Genomic DNA, 15282 nt, shown 5'->3' on the forward strand with positions numbered 1-15282 from the left:
GTTATCAATATTTCAATTCATAATTTAATAAAACACAGACATGCCTTGTAGGGATAAGGTTCCAGGTCTTTCTGTGGACGTCAGTTTCCAGAATCTCTGATGTGTTCATATGACTAAGGAAAAGAACAGCTGAATCACATCTACGGGCGATTCCTTCAAAAAAAAAAAAATCTGTAACAGAAAAGAAGACAAGACAGTACATCTGTCTTTTAACCTCAATAGCTCTTCGTCCCAAGTCCACCAACCTACTCCCGTCCTTTCTGGGGGAATGGGGAATAATCCAACAGAGTCTATATGCAGAAAGGGAGCAGCCTGGCTTCGCACGCGTCAGCAAGGGCCGAGATGCTTGTGCACCAGGGACCCGCGGAACGCCAGAACAGAGCGGTGAGGGCCGAAGCAGAGCCAGAGTTCATGACGGGCCCCAACAGTCAGACAAGAGTCTAGGGCAAAAGAGGCTCTTCCCAAGGGTACAGCGGGCAGACGCGCGAGAAAACCCGCGCCCAAGGCGCACCTCGGCCTCCGGCCCGGGTACCAGCGACCAGCCCACCCTGCGGAAGGGAGCGCGGCCCAGGCTCGGCCCAGCCCGCGCATGCGCCCCAAGCACCTCCGCGCCCCTCCCTCTTCCTGGCGGGTCTGGGGCGGCGGCAGCGCGGTGACGTCAGGGCGTTGGGGCAGCTCCTGTGACAGACGGAGCTGGAGCGGCGGGGCGGCGGCGGAGTCCGGCGGCCGAGATAGCGAGCGAGGGAGCGAAAGAGCAGCGACCCGAGGGTCCAGGGAGCGAGGAGGAGCCGGAGAGGAGTGCTCGGGCGCGAGCGAGAAGACGCGCGAGCGCCGGGCTAGGGCTCGAGCCCCGGAACGGCTGAGGAGCCCGCCCGCGGCCCTCCCCTCCCCCTCCCCGGGACCGGGCCCAGCGCGCCATCCTCCCCCTCCCTCCCTCCCTCCCTCCTTCCTCCCTTCCCTCTCCCTCCCCCTCCCCCGCCGGTGGATGGGAGTGAAGGACGGAAGAGGCCCTGCGGAGGCGGCGGTGCAGCGCTCCGGTAAGGCGGCGACGCTCTGCGCCCTCCCCTCTGTCTCCTCCACCGCGCTCGGGCGGCTGCGGGCCGGGCCGGCGGCCTGACGATGTGGCTGCGCCGGTCCCCTCCCTCCCATTCTCCCCTCCCCCTGCCGCCGCTGCCTCCTCCTTCTTCTTCTCCTCTCCTCGCTCTCAAAATGGCGGCCGCGACGGCCGTTGAGTGAGAGGCACCGAGGAGGGGGGCCTGGCCGCGGAGGGCGCTGCCCTGGCTCTGGTCCTCGGGCCCGGGCTGCGGGCTACCCGGGCCGCCGCGGCTTCACCCGAGACCTCTCGGGCTGCATCGCCCTCCTGCCGCCGTGACTTAGCAAGAAAAGTATTCTTGGGTGGGAAGGGCGTGGGGAGCAGGTCGCTCTCTGATCTTGGGGAAAGGGCCCAGCCCTCCCGGGCCGCGGAAGCGAGCCCCGCAGTCCCCACCCCTCCCCCGTCTGGCGGCTCGCCGTCGGGGCTCCGGTAACCACTTCCAGGCGTCCGGTTCCCCACCTGTCCTTAGCTTGGGGGTCGACCTAAGGAGGATGGCCCGCCTAGCCCCTGGGCCCCCCGGTGCAGTGGTGGTTCAGCCTCTACACTCAGTAAAGATCTGCAGCCTTCACCCTCCAAATCGAGCAGGATTTTCCTTTTTGCCACTGGCTTCTTGCACGGGAGTTGCCTTTTGAGGTTGCTAACACTGAGCAGCTCCGAGGCCTTCTGCCATTCCCTTCATCCCGTGTCTCCACTCCATTAGGAAACGCTGTGATTATTTATTTACCCTCTCTAGCCTCTCAGGTGAGAAAATGTTTCTTGAGATGGTGGGCTTCTTTTTACTCCCTCCACAAACAGCGAGGAGGAGAGATATTCACTGCCTTGAGATGAGAGAAAGCAAGGTGCCTGGCTTTATTTGTTATTCTGCCTTTTCTTTCTTTCTTTTTTTTTCCCAGTGACTTAGCAAGAAACTCCTTGGGAGGAGGGCAGGAAATTTTCCGTTGAGGTTGGATTTGAATCTAATTCCTATCAGTCTTTCGGTTAAGAAATTGGGCTTGAAGAAGACTACCGAATTTGTGGTCTCATTCTCAATGGCCGATGTCATGCCAAGGGTCCTCCCATCCCCCTTTCCTTAAGAAGCAGTTGGGAGAAAATAAAGATACTACTGTTTTTTCCGACCTTTAGTTTTAAGCACACACTCCTTAAGATTCACAACCTTTAAAAGAGACAAAACAGCAGAAAGGTCATTTTAGCAATTCTCTTTTATTGGGAAGGTGGGTTGTTTTGTGTGAATTTCTTTTCTGGGGATGGGATCGTGGAGAGACCTTGTTTGGGCCTTCTTACCAGGTAATATTGTCTTCCCACTTCGTTTTTTCATGGCACTGTTTTCTTAGTACCCCCCTCTGCCCCCCCCCAATAGAGCTTGATTGCTGCAGGATTCAATCCCTTTAATCAAGAATATTTTTAGTTGGATACAGCAGTAATAATATGTTGAATATACATTAAAAGCTTTAACTTTAAAAATTGGTTTGGTTTTAAGGTTCTAACTAGCTTTATTTCTAATGGATATCTTTCCAGAAATAGTTTTCTGCAAAATAATTGGCAGTTACAAATTGCGGTCTTATTAAAACATAATATGTATTTAGGGTAATTTATTTTTTCATAGTCTATTTAAAAGATCATTGTTTGGTTTCAGAGGGAAGAATTCCCTACAATAAATTTTAAAGCTGGTATATATAATTTTAAAAGTCAGAGAAGGGAACCAGCTTTTCACAGAATATTCCTTCCTATGTTGGTTTTGATGGAGCACACCCTGTTTTGATACATCCTCTCACCTCTTTAAAAATGGGTTAATATTTGTGGATGCTGTGAACAGCCATTGAGCCAGGAGGACTGGGTGGAGTAAGGGAGCGACAGCAGAAGCTGTGAAATGCTTGCTTGCCCTTTCATCGTATTTTCTTCATCCTTATGATTTGTAAGGTTATTTGATACTCATTGTAGCTATAACAAAGACATTTCTCTGTTGTAGATCTTAAAAAAACTCAGGTTTTTTGACCTTTTTTTCCCCCCCAAAAAGGTCATTGAATAATTGGAATAAAAGCAGCATCCCTGCTCTAAAACAAGTACTTATTGTGTGTGTGTATAAAAAACATCTACATACATGTCCTGGTTAATGTTTTTAATTTTTCTAACCAAATGAGTGTTAAATTAACTAATGCCTAGACTGTTTGGCAATAAAAGAATGGTATACTGCAAAAAAAATCTAGTTAAGAATACTTGTTTTAGTTTTTTTAATTTCTTAATAAGCATCAAAGATGAGAAAATAATTGTTGTTTTGTATCAAGAGCTCTTTATATAGATCTTTCTCTTGTGTTGCCTCTTGCATAGGACTTTATGTGATAAAAGAGCATAGCTCACTTGAGTGTCTTGTGTTTAAATTTGACAAATATAATTTTGATGAACCTTATGTTTGTAACTTTGGATATATTTTTACAATTTTGTTATTTTTAGTTAAAAAGTAGAAAGGCTATTATTGCAGTGGATGAGTTCATGGGATGTTTCACTAGATTGTGTCTGACATATCCCTAGCCCCACTATTTCCAGTTAATGGTGAATCCACACCCAACTCCTGCCCAGGAGCTTACAGATAATTTGTTGGAAGAGTACAATGTATGTATGCTTATGTTTCTGGTATGTGTCAGAATGTTGCTTAGTTTGAAGAAATGAGTTTTAAAAATTAATCACAATCCTATACTTAAAAATCTTAAATGAAGTTGGGATGAATTTCTTTTTCTTTCATTCATTCATTCATTCATTCATTCGTATTTGTGTGCACCAACTTACTGGGATCACGTCTTTTCTACCACTGTGTAGGTCCTGTGGATGGAATGCAAGTTAGATTAGGTGGCAAACATCTTTATCCACTGAGTCATCTCATTGTCTTTTAAGATGGGGTCTTGTCAAAGTCGAGGCCCAGGCAGGCCTTGAATTTGCTGTGAAGCTAGTCCTGTCCTTGAATTCTCATATAGTTATCTTCCACCTCTGCCAATGGTAGGGTTACAGAACACTGTTTATGTAGCCTTAACTGGCTTAATACTCTGTCCCTGTTTATCCTTATTGGTCTTCTAACTGCGTCTTTCTGCCTTAGAAGCATTCTGGATGCTGTAAAGCAGGTGTATGTGTCACCATACTGTTTTTAGTAGCATTTGGTTGTTTTTGTTTTGTTTTGTTTTTGGTTTTTCTAGATAGGTTTCTCTATAGCCTTGAATCCTGTCCTGGAACTCGCTGTAGACCAGGCTGGCCTCAAACTCACCCTGCTTCTGCCTCCCAAGTGCTGGGATTAAAGGTGTGTGCCACTACTGCCTGGTTTTAGTATCTATTTTTAAGTTCTTTTATATATAACTTTCTGGATAAAATATCTCTAGCATGAAAAGGATTTGTTTCTGGTAATAGAAAGTCAGTATCTCATAATTATTGGTTTTCTAGTTCAGAACATCCTTGTATTTAGGAAAAGGAAAGTAGCCAGGCAGTGGAGGCCTGCACCTTTAATTCCAGCACTTGGGAGGCAGAGGCAGGGTGATCTGTAGGAGTTCGAGGCCAGCCTAGATTATAAAGCAAGTTCCAGTACAGCAGAGCTACACAGAGAAACCCTCTTTCAGAAAACCAGGGGGGAAAAAGAAGGAAAGGAAAGTAGGGTTGGTGAGTTGGTTTATGGTTTATCACTTGCTGCTAAAGCTTGACAGTATGAACATGGTAGACAGAACCCAGTATCCACATGGTAGACAGAACCATCTCCCACAATTTCTCCTCTGATTGGTGCATGTACATAGTAAAAAAGGAAAATAAATGTTGTTGTCTTGGATTATATACAAAACTATCTGAGTATCTAGGTGTTGATGTTTGTAAATAACTTTATGCCTGTATTTTAAGTTTCTAGGAGAAAAGAGACCTTTCTGTTTACATCTGGTTCATATTGTCCACAATTATTATCTGAGTGAGCTATAGATATTGTAGACCATGTCATTATTAAGGTAGAACTTTTTTCAGATTTTTTTATTTTTGGTTATGTGTGTGTAGGTAGTTGTATGTGCAAGTGAGTACAAGTGCTTGAGATTTTGAATCCCCTGAAGCTGGGGTTTAAGGTGGTTTTGATCTGTCCATGGGTGCTGGGACTACTTAAACTCTGGTCCTCTGTGAGAGTAGTAAGTACTCCGAACCACTGATCAATCTCTCCAGCCTGTGTGTGTGTTTACATTTTTTATATTTTGTGTGAGTTGTCTGTGGAGGTCTGAAAAGAGCTTTCAGGAGTTGGTTCTCTCCTTCCACTGTGAGTCCCAAAGATCCAAACTCAGGTTGACAGGCTTGGTGGCAAGCACCTTCACCTTCTGAGCCATATTGCCAGTCCCTTGTGATAGAGCTACCTTTGGTCAAGGCCAGCCTGGTCTTTATAATGACTGTTAGGCCAGTCAGGGATACATAGTTAGACCTCCTGCCTCAACCCCCCTCCCCCAAAAGAACAAAAAACAAAGAAATAAAAACAGGCCCAAAGCAAAATATTATACAAAGTGAAAATTCAATTCTAAAATTGTGTTACAGCCACCCCTGCTTTTTTTTTTTTTCCTTAAGAAATTGAGGTTAGCTGGCTTCAAATGAAGCTGGTTGTATGGCTATATCTGTTTTGTGGTCCTAAAATGTGACTGGGGGTAGGGGTGTGGGGATTGGAACTCAGTCAAGGCTTTCCTATTGGATTTTCTCCACCACTAAGCTACTCCTGAAAAGAATTTTTACTTGCTTCTGACAGAAGTCTGTTCCTGGCATTTGGGAAGCAGAAGCAGGTAGATCTCTGAGTTTGAGGCTAGCCTGGTTTACAACGTGAGTTTCAGGACAGTCAGGGCTATTACACAACACAGAGAAACCTTGTCTCAAAAAATAAGCAAAAAATAATAATAAAATTAAATTAAAACATAAATGAAGTTTCTGTCATGAAAATATTTTATGACCGGTAACCTTTTTTTTGTTTGTTTTGGTTTTTCGAGACAGGTTTTTCTCTGTAGCTTTGGAGCCTGTCCTGGAGCTCTTGTAGATCAGGCTGGCCTTCAACTCACAGTGATCCGCCTGTCTCTGCCTACCTAGTGCTGGGATTAAATGTACCTAGCCACATTACCTGTTTTTATATATTTTGGAAAGAAAGAATCATTTTGAAGTAGAAATTCTTTGCCACTGTTTGTATTGTGCAATACACCCATAACTTTTTTACTTGAAAAGTTTCTCTGTTTAAAATAAAACTAAAGATTTTTTTTCCAATGAGAAACTGAAGAGAAAAGCAAATTTGCTTACATTCGGAAAATGCTTAGCTGTAGAATGATGAGTCCTAGGTGTTAAAAGCCGTTTTTGGAAATGTATCTTTCTTTTCTTTGTTTGGAGGTGGGATCTCCAAAAGCCCAGGCCTTGAACTCAAAATAACTGAGCCTGGCCTTTAACTTATCATCTTGTAACCTCTCAAGAGAAATGGGTATTTCTTGAAGAAAGATGCTATATCATAAAGTCTTTTTGGATTTTTCTAACAGTATTACTGGTTTGGTATGACAGTTGGCATAGTCATTTTTCTGTTGTTTTGTTTTTTGAGACAGGGTTTCTCTGTGTAGCTTTGGAGCCTGTCATGGAACTCACTCTGTAGACCAGGCTGGCCTCAAATTCACAGAGATCTTCCTGTCCTTGCTGGAATTAAAGCCACTGCCTGGCTGCATAGTCAATTAAATAGAACTGTAGTTAACTTTTATTAATTTTCGTCATTGGCACAGGAGTTACAAATTTTAGTTGATGTTTGTGCTTTATGGCTCAGTCACCATACTACTTACTATTTTGGTTGCTTTTTTTTTTCCTTAAAAATTGATGGCTTTTGGTTAAAGCAGGATTAATTTGTCAAGGATCTTCTAAATAGTCTCTCAACTATTCTCATTTAGCTGTGTCATACGTTTGTCTAGTTTGTCACTATTGAATTTGGTGCCTGTTTCAACTTATTTTCTCATCTCTTTTGGGTACCTGGGTATTTTCATGTATGAGAGAACTAAAATTTCGTGAGTTTTTTTTCTCCTGAAGTCACTTAGGCGGTGCTAGCTTACATGGTCAAATATTTCCTTTTCATAGTGATTGACTTCTTTTCAAAAAATTTATAAAATAATTTGATTTTTGAATGTTTATACCATGAAGCAAAAATATTAAGGGCGCATAATCAAACATACACAGCAGATGTCACCCATTTAAGAGGTGAACATTTTTACATTCTGAAATTCTCATGAACTCGTTTTAAAAATTACATTCATTTAGTTGTGGGTGTGGAAGCACATTCCACATTATGAGTTAGAAATCAGAGGACAACTTTTGCTATTTGGGTCCCAAAGGTTAAATTCGGGCCTCCAAACTTACCAGTAAGCAGCTTTATATCCTGAGCCATCCCCTCAGAATCAGAGTCAGTCAGTCAGTCTGTCTGTCTGTTTGTCTGTCTGTCTGTCTCTGTCTCTCTCTCTCTCTCTCTCTCTCTCTCATTTAAATACAGTCACGTTTTAGGGATATAATTTGAAGATTTCTCATTTTGACTTGTATTGAGCAAGTGCAGCCTAATGTTTTGCCTCTTTACTTATATTTAAAATAAACCTTGAGGGACTGGAGAGATGGTTCAGTGGTTAAGAAGAGCACTAGCTGCTCTTCCAGGGGTCCAGGATTCAACTCCCAGCACCCACATGGCAGCGCACAACTGTCTGTGTCTCCATTTCCAGAGGATCTGACACCTTCACACAGACATACATACAAACAAAACACCAATAAACTAAGTAATTTTTGAAAAGAAAAAAAAGCGTTAAAGAAAACAAAGTTCGGGCTGGAGAGATGGCTCAGCGGTTAAGAGCATTGCCTGCTCTTCCAAAGGTCCTGAGTTCAATTCCCAGCAACTACATGGTGGCTCACAACCATCTGTAATGAGGCCTGCAGGAAGAATACTGTATACATAATAAACAAATAAGTAAATATTTTAAAAAAAAAAAACAAAGTTCTAGAGACTGGGAAGTCAAGAAGTATTAAGGTGTCAGGGTTGGTGAGAGAACTCTTTACACTTTTGTTTTGCAAAGGCAGCATATAATGAGGTAGATCTAGTGCGTAAACTTGGGTCTCTCTTTTCTTTAACCCATCCCCAACCTTTTTATCTTAATTTTGAAAATGGTAACTGTAGCATTTATTACCTATATTGTTTAATTTGGTATTTGTTAATTTTGTTCCTGCTTTGGATATTTTGCATGCATTAGGCTTGCAATGCCTAATGCTTTAAAAATATTATTTTAGCGAGGTGGTGTTTGCATGTGCCTTAAATTCAGCACTGGGGAGGCAGAGGCAGGCGGATCTCATTTGAGTTAAGAGGCCAGCTTGGTTTACAGAGCAAATTCTAGAATAGCCAGGGCTACCCAGAGAAACTCTAAACCAAAACAGAACAAAAACCCAGGGCTTTATGGAGTCTCTGAGGATATGCTTTTATCATTGAGCTGCACTCCCCAGGCCAAATAATTTTGACTTCTGAAAACATTATAAAAAGTTTTATGTTTGAAGCCAACAAACTGGCTCAATTATTAAAAACACTGTGAAAGCCTGATAACCTGAGTTGGATCCCCAGAACCCACATGCGAGGATAGAATTATTCCACATAGTCCTTTTCTGACCTTTGCCACTGCACCAAGGTATATGGGCCCATGTGCATACATCATTCTTGCAGGCAGGCACACAATAATAAAAAATGTTTTATGATTTGTACATTGTGGATAGTTGAAATTTATGACAGAGATGGCTATGGCTTTTTTGTTTTGTTTCGATTCGATGCTGGATATTGAATCTGGAGCCTTAGGCATAGCATGCTAGGCAAAGTGTTTTATTACTGAGCAGTATCTCTAGCCTAGTTTTTTTTTTTTTTTAATTCTCTTTATTTTTTGGAAGAAAAGCCTTACTATATGTTCCTAGCTGGTCTTGAACTCATCAAGAGTGGCCTGCCTCAGTCTCATAGTGCTAGAATTAAAGATGTGTGTCACCATGCCTGAGCCTGATAATGTTTTCTATACATAAGGTCAATGTTTCTCAGCCCGGCTCTTTTTCTCTTCTCTTCTCTTCTGTTTTTTTTTTTTTTTTGTTTTTTGTTTTGTTTTGTTTTTAGGATATAGGGATTTTTTTTGTTTTGTTTTGTTTTTAGGATATAGGGACTCAATGTGTAGTTCTGGCTGGCCCGGAACTCACTATGTAGGAAGCAATGGGCCTTGAATTCAAAGATATTGCCTTTGCCTTCCAAGTGCTGGTACTCAAGGTGCATGCTACCATGTCTGGTCCACATCCATCATGCATACACACAAAATAAACAAAAAGCAAGTAAGTAGGTAAATAAATGCAAAAAGGGGGCTGGGGATATGTGCAGCTCATCATTGGCTCACTTGCCTAACATGTGTAAGTTCCTAGGTTCAAATCCCCTAATAACAGTCTCATTTTTACCCTCTGCTTTTTGAGATAGGGTCTCTGTAAGAAGGAGTGTTTCTAATTGCTGAACCATCCTCTCCAGCCCAAGATTTTTTTTAAATAAGAGAATTACATTACTATACAGTTTAACCATACACAATCATCAATATAATTCTTTTTTTTTCAATTTCTCTCATTTATTTATTACGTATACAGTGTTTTGACTGCATGTGTACCTGCAGGCCAGAAGCGGGCGCCAGATCTCATTGTACATGGTTGTGAGCCACCATGTGGTTGCTGGGAATTGAACTCAGGGCCTCTGGAAGATCAGCTAGTGCTCTTAACCTCTGAGCCATCTTTCTAGTCCCACTAATATAATTACTATAGGCTTGTTTCCTTTTTTTTTAAATATCCAGATCTTGCTGTTTTATTGTGGGCAGGTATTAAGGCAGGTTTTCACTAGATATCTCTGCTTGGCCTGGAGCTCAGGGAGATCAATCTTGTAATGTGGTCTAGTCTTAGCCTGCAACTCCTGCACTAAAGCTAGAATTAAAGTATATACCATTATAGATGGCCCCAAATAAGATTTAGTACTTCAGTTTTTTAAAAAAAGTATTTTGATTAATTAGAACCTGAACATTTGTTTTTATACCATATGTGTGTAGGAGCCCTCAGAAGTCAAAAGAGGTAGACTTCCTTAGAACTGGAGTTACAGGTAATTGTGAATTACCATGTGAGCACCGGGGCCCAGTCTGGGGTCCTGTTCAAGAGTAACAAGTTGTTTTGATTTGGAGTCCTATACTGGAACTCTTGTACTTCAAGGTGGCCTTGAACTCACAGAGATTCTCTTGTCTCTGCCTTCCAAATGCTGGAATCAGACAGTGTAGTCACAATACTCCGCCCTTCTAGATTCTTCCTCCACCATCTCTCCCAACCCAAGGGTTTAGTTTCTTTTTGTAGCTTTGGCATTCTTTAGATTCTTAATAAATGATTAAATAGGAAATTTAGTGTTTACATATGTTTGGTTTTTTTTTTTTTTGAATTTTTCGAGACAGGGTTTCTCTGTGGTTTTGGAGCCTGTCCTGGAACTAGCTCTGTAGACCAGGTTGGTCTCGAACTCACAGAGATCTGCCTGCCTCTGCCTCCTGAGTGCTGGGATTAAAGGGGTGCGCCACCACCGCCCAGCTACATAATGTTTTTATATCTGCGTCTTGTTAGAAACTTTGTGTATGATATGTTTGTTAGGCTAATTGCAGCACCCCTTGGATTATATTTGAAAGATGAATTTTTGAGATTCTCCTTTCATTTTGAAATGTCTCTTTAAGAAATAGCAATTGGGCTGGGTGGTGGTGGTGCACGCCTTTAATTCCAGTACTTGGGAGGCAGAGGCAGGCGATCTCTGTGAGTTTGAGTAAAAGAGTACAAACACCACCATGAGGTCTGGAAGTAACAAGAATATACATCAGCTTCCTAAGGCTAAACTACAGGAGACGTGGCTGGCAAAAATAAAAAGGATAGGGCTTGAGAGAGGATAATAGTGGAGTGTGGAAATGACAATGACATACACTTAAATGAAATCATCAAATATATTTTCTTAAAAGGTAGAAAGCTGGGCAGTGGTGGCACACACCTTTAATCCCAGTGCTCAGGAGGCAGAGGCAGGTGGATTTCTGGAAGTTTGATGCCAGCCTGGTCTACAGAGCGAGTTCCAAGACAACCACAGCTAAACAAAGAGGCCCTGTCTCAAAAACAAAACAACAAATAAAAAAGGAAGAAAGCAATTGAGGAAGATACATCAGCCTCTGGCCTACATGTTCACACATGCATTAGCACCAATTTTTGCACACTAAAACTTGTACACAAACACACAGGATCATAAAAAGAAAAATGACTTTTCAAAAAGTAAAGAATACCTTTTAATACTAAACTAACATCTATTCAGCACCAAATTTTGCCATGAAGACTTTTTACATTCCCATATCCATAGCTAATGAAAGACAATAAAAAGTAGAGCTTGGGCCGAGTGGTGATGGATCCCAGCACTTGGGAGGTAGAGGCAGGAGGATCTCTGTGAGTTTGAGGCCAGCCTGGTCTATAAGAGCTAGTTCCAGGTAGGCTCCTAAGTTACAGAGAAACTCTGTCTCAAAAAACCAGTAAACAAGCATATAAGGTAGAGCTTGGTGTGGTGGTACACCTCTGTAATCCCAGCACTTGGGAGTCAGAGGCAGGCAGATGTTTCAAGACTAGCATGAGTTACATAGTAAATTCCAGAATTTCCAGGACTATGTTGAGACCCTGTCTTTAAAAACAAAAAGGGGTGGGGGGGATAAGTTTAGCAAAAAGGTGACTTGAGAACAGGTTATGATGTTACAACATATTCCCAGCCCTCAGTGAAGGTGGATTTGAGTTTGAATCTAATTTTTCAGGCCTGTCCTGCCTTAAGAAAATAAAATTAATTAATTAAAAAAAAAAAAGGCTGGGGGGCTGGAGAGATGGCTCAGCGGTTAAGAGCATTGCCTGCTCTTCCAAAGGTCCTGAGTTCAATTCCCAGCAACCACATGGTGGCTCACAACCATCTGTAATGGGGTCTGGTGCCCTCTTCTGGCCTTCAGGCACACACACAGAAAGAATATTGCATACATGATAAATAAATAAATATTAAAAAAAAAAGGCTGGAGAGATACTTGTTAGGATCACTGGCTATTTATCCAGAGGACCAGCAACCCACTACTTCTTAAACTCCAGTTCCAGAAATCCAACATCCTCTCTTGGCCCCCTCTAGTACCAGGCACAAACATGATACACAGATAAAAATGCAAGCAAAACATTCACATACCCAAAATAAAATTTTAAAAGAAAATGAAAATTGGATGCTGTTTAGGAAAATTTAGCAGATTTACCATCTTATACAATTCCTCTTATTCTGTATATTGTTTCTCAATTCCACTTCCTCACTCAAGCTACAGACTATCTGTATTTTTTCTCTTCTGAACTAAGATTTGCAATTCTACTTCCTGATCCTTTCTCCAGTCAACAGTCTTCATTGTCACTATTTCAAGCAGTAATTCTTTCCTGAAAAAATGTGACCTCCACACTGCAATCAATCATCTTTGTTGCCACCCATATAAACTGTAATACTCAGCTAATCAGAATGCTAACCGTTGCTTGAACTTGTTTAATGACTTCCAGTTTGCCTACTAGCTATACAGAACATTTAAGTTATATCAATTTGGCTTGTGTAATTTTCCAGCCTATCCACAATCTCCTCTCCCAAACTTTACCAGCATACATTACATGTAAGGAGTTTACTATATGTTGCTGTTCCACTATCTAATGATCTTATCCAGTGTCTGCTCTAAGCTCCAATTGCTTATTCTTTCGTTGCTGTTGTTTTGTTTGTTTTTTCGAGACAGGGTTTTTCTGTATAGCTTTGTCTGTCCTGGAACTAGGCTGGCCTCAAACTCAAGAGATCCTCCTGTTTCTGCTTTCTGAGTCCTGGGATTAAAGGCATGGACCACTACCGCCAGCTTCAATTACTTATTCTTCTACCCCTACCTCCACCTCCATGACAGTTTCTCTGTGTAACAAACAGCCCTAGTGGTCCTGGAACTAGCTTTTACTTCTTCGGAACTTTTTTGTTTGTTTGTTTTTCAAAACTGAATTTCTAAAGTTTCTCTTTAGCTTTGGAGCCTGTCCTAGAACTCACTCTGTAGATCAGGCTGTCCTCGATCTCACAGAGATCGCCTGCCTCTGCCTCTTGAATGCTGCTGGGACTAAAGGCATGCACTACTACCTCCTGGCCCTCAGAATCATTTAAGCCTGAATAGCAGATTGTCCTTTTCCAGGCAGCCTTTCCAATGTTATCTGAAAGAAACTTTTTCTTTGAATTCATGATGCCTTTTTTTTAAAATAGCTTGTATAAAATGTTTCACCTCATGTATCAGATGAGTCAGTGCATTTAAATAGCCCCGGGATGACACCTAGCACATAGTAAGTACTTAGTAACTATTCATTGTTATTAGAGTAGCAATAACTAAAACATTTTTAAATTAAGTGAAGAATAATTTACCTGTTTTTTTCTACTATCTTGTGATGTTCAAACTGATTTTTTTTCTCTGTGCTTGGACAGTCTCTTGTGTTGCTTTTGCAGGTAAAAATGAAATTCCTGTCATTGCCCCACTTTACTCTTTCTAAGCCATATGAGGGAAATCCGGGGTTAGATCCCCTGTATGTAATTCTTTTCATTAAACCTTGTCGTGAGTGTTCAAGTCATTTGGGTCATACTAACTTTAAAGAGATGAGCAAAATAGCCATTAGGAAGTTTGATAATTTACTCAGGCTCAGTTTATGAATGACCAAGATGATTTATTTTGCTTCCAGTGGTGAGAAATTAGGGACTCACATGAGGCACATATTCTACCACTGAGCTTTTGGCCCCCAAATGATATTTAAACCATGACTGCTTGACTCCAAAATTCTATGCAGCAAGATATCAGAACTGGTCAGAAATGGTGGTGCCTTCTGGGCAGTGGTGGCACCCTGTCTTGAAACACCCCCCCCCCCCTCGTAGGACTAACTCAGTCTGACTCTAACAGGACCTATGCACAGCCAAAAATATTCTTCAAATTTTTACTGCTTTGGAATGCAATTAATAATAATAATATTATTATTATTATTATTGAGGTAGGGTGTCTACATAGCCCTGGCTGTCCTGGAATTCATTATGCAGACCAGTAGACCAGGCTGGCATCTAATTTAGAGATCTGCCTGCCTCTGCCTTCTGAGTGCCGGGGTTAAAAGTGTGTGCTACCTCACCCAACTAAGTTTTATGTTTTTAAATTGTGTGTTTGAATTTGTACATATGAATGCAGTTGCCACAGAAGCCAATCCTCTGGAGCTGAAGACAGTTGTCTGTGAGCCACAATGTGCAAATGTGCATGTTAGGAGCCAGTTTTGGGTCTCTGCAGCATCTCTATAGCACCATTTTGTTTTTTATTATATGTTAAATAATAAAAAGTACTTACAGTAATATAACAAAATGCTTTACTCTCGAAGCTTTAAAAAAATAACTGTGGGGTGGGGAAGCATGCCTTTGTTCCAGCACTCGTGAGGTGGAGGCAGGTGGATCCCTTTGAGTTCAGGGACAATTAGGCTGTTACACAGAGAAATCCTGTCTCAGAATGAATGGATGGATGGATGGATGGATGGAAAGAAAAAAAGAAAAGAAATGGTATTGAGGTTACGGTTTATATCCCTTTTGTGCCTTTTGTGCATGCCATGTTTCTTTCCAGGGTTATTCCTCTCACTTGTATATATTCCTTTTTTGTTTGTTTGAGACAGAATCTCACTATGTAGACCAGGCTGGCCTCTGCCTCCTGAGTGCTAGGATTAAAGACATGTGCTACCCCACCTGGCTGTATATGCCTTTAGAAAACAAAAACAAAACAGAGTGTGTGCATTCGTGCATTTGGAGTTGTTTCTTCCTTCCGCCCTGTGGGTCTTGGAATTAGAGCTCAGATTGTCAAGATTGGTGATGAGTGCCTTTTACCTGCTTGCTGAGCCATCTCACTGACTCTGTTTTTTTTTTTTTTTTTTTTTTTTTCTTCGAGACAGGGTTTCTCTGTGGTTTTTTTGGGGCCTGTCCTGGAACTAGCTCTTGTAGACCAGGCTGGTCTCGAACTCACAGAGATCCGCCTGCCTCTGCCTCCCGAGTGCTGGGATTAAAGGCGTGCGCCACCACCGCCCGGCCTGACTCTGTTTTTATACAT

General features: G+C 41.9%; 1 protein-coding gene across 2 annotated transcripts in view; it reads left to right on the forward strand.

Moving 5' to 3' along the window:
- Positions 1-696: 696 nt before the first annotated feature.
- The window catches only part of Pafah1b1 (platelet activating factor acetylhydrolase 1b regulatory subunit 1), a 48265-nt gene continuing 33679 nt past the window's right edge, over positions 697-15282 (forward strand). Inside the window, exon 1 of one of the 2 annotated variants that reach the window (XM_041665834.1) lies at positions 697-1037. The gene's annotated coding sequence lies outside the window, so the exon portion shown is untranslated. Of the gene's footprint in view, positions 1038-1693; positions 1835-15282 lie in introns of those variants that run through there. The other variant, XM_041665836.1, reaches the window with a different exon arrangement.

Source organism: Microtus oregoni, unplaced genomic scaffold (genome assembly GCF_018167655.1).
Source record: "Microtus oregoni isolate MIOR12 unplaced genomic scaffold, Mior012 000015F_ref0000493, whole genome shotgun sequence".
NCBI lineage: Eukaryota > Metazoa > Chordata > Mammalia > Rodentia > Cricetidae > Microtus > Microtus oregoni.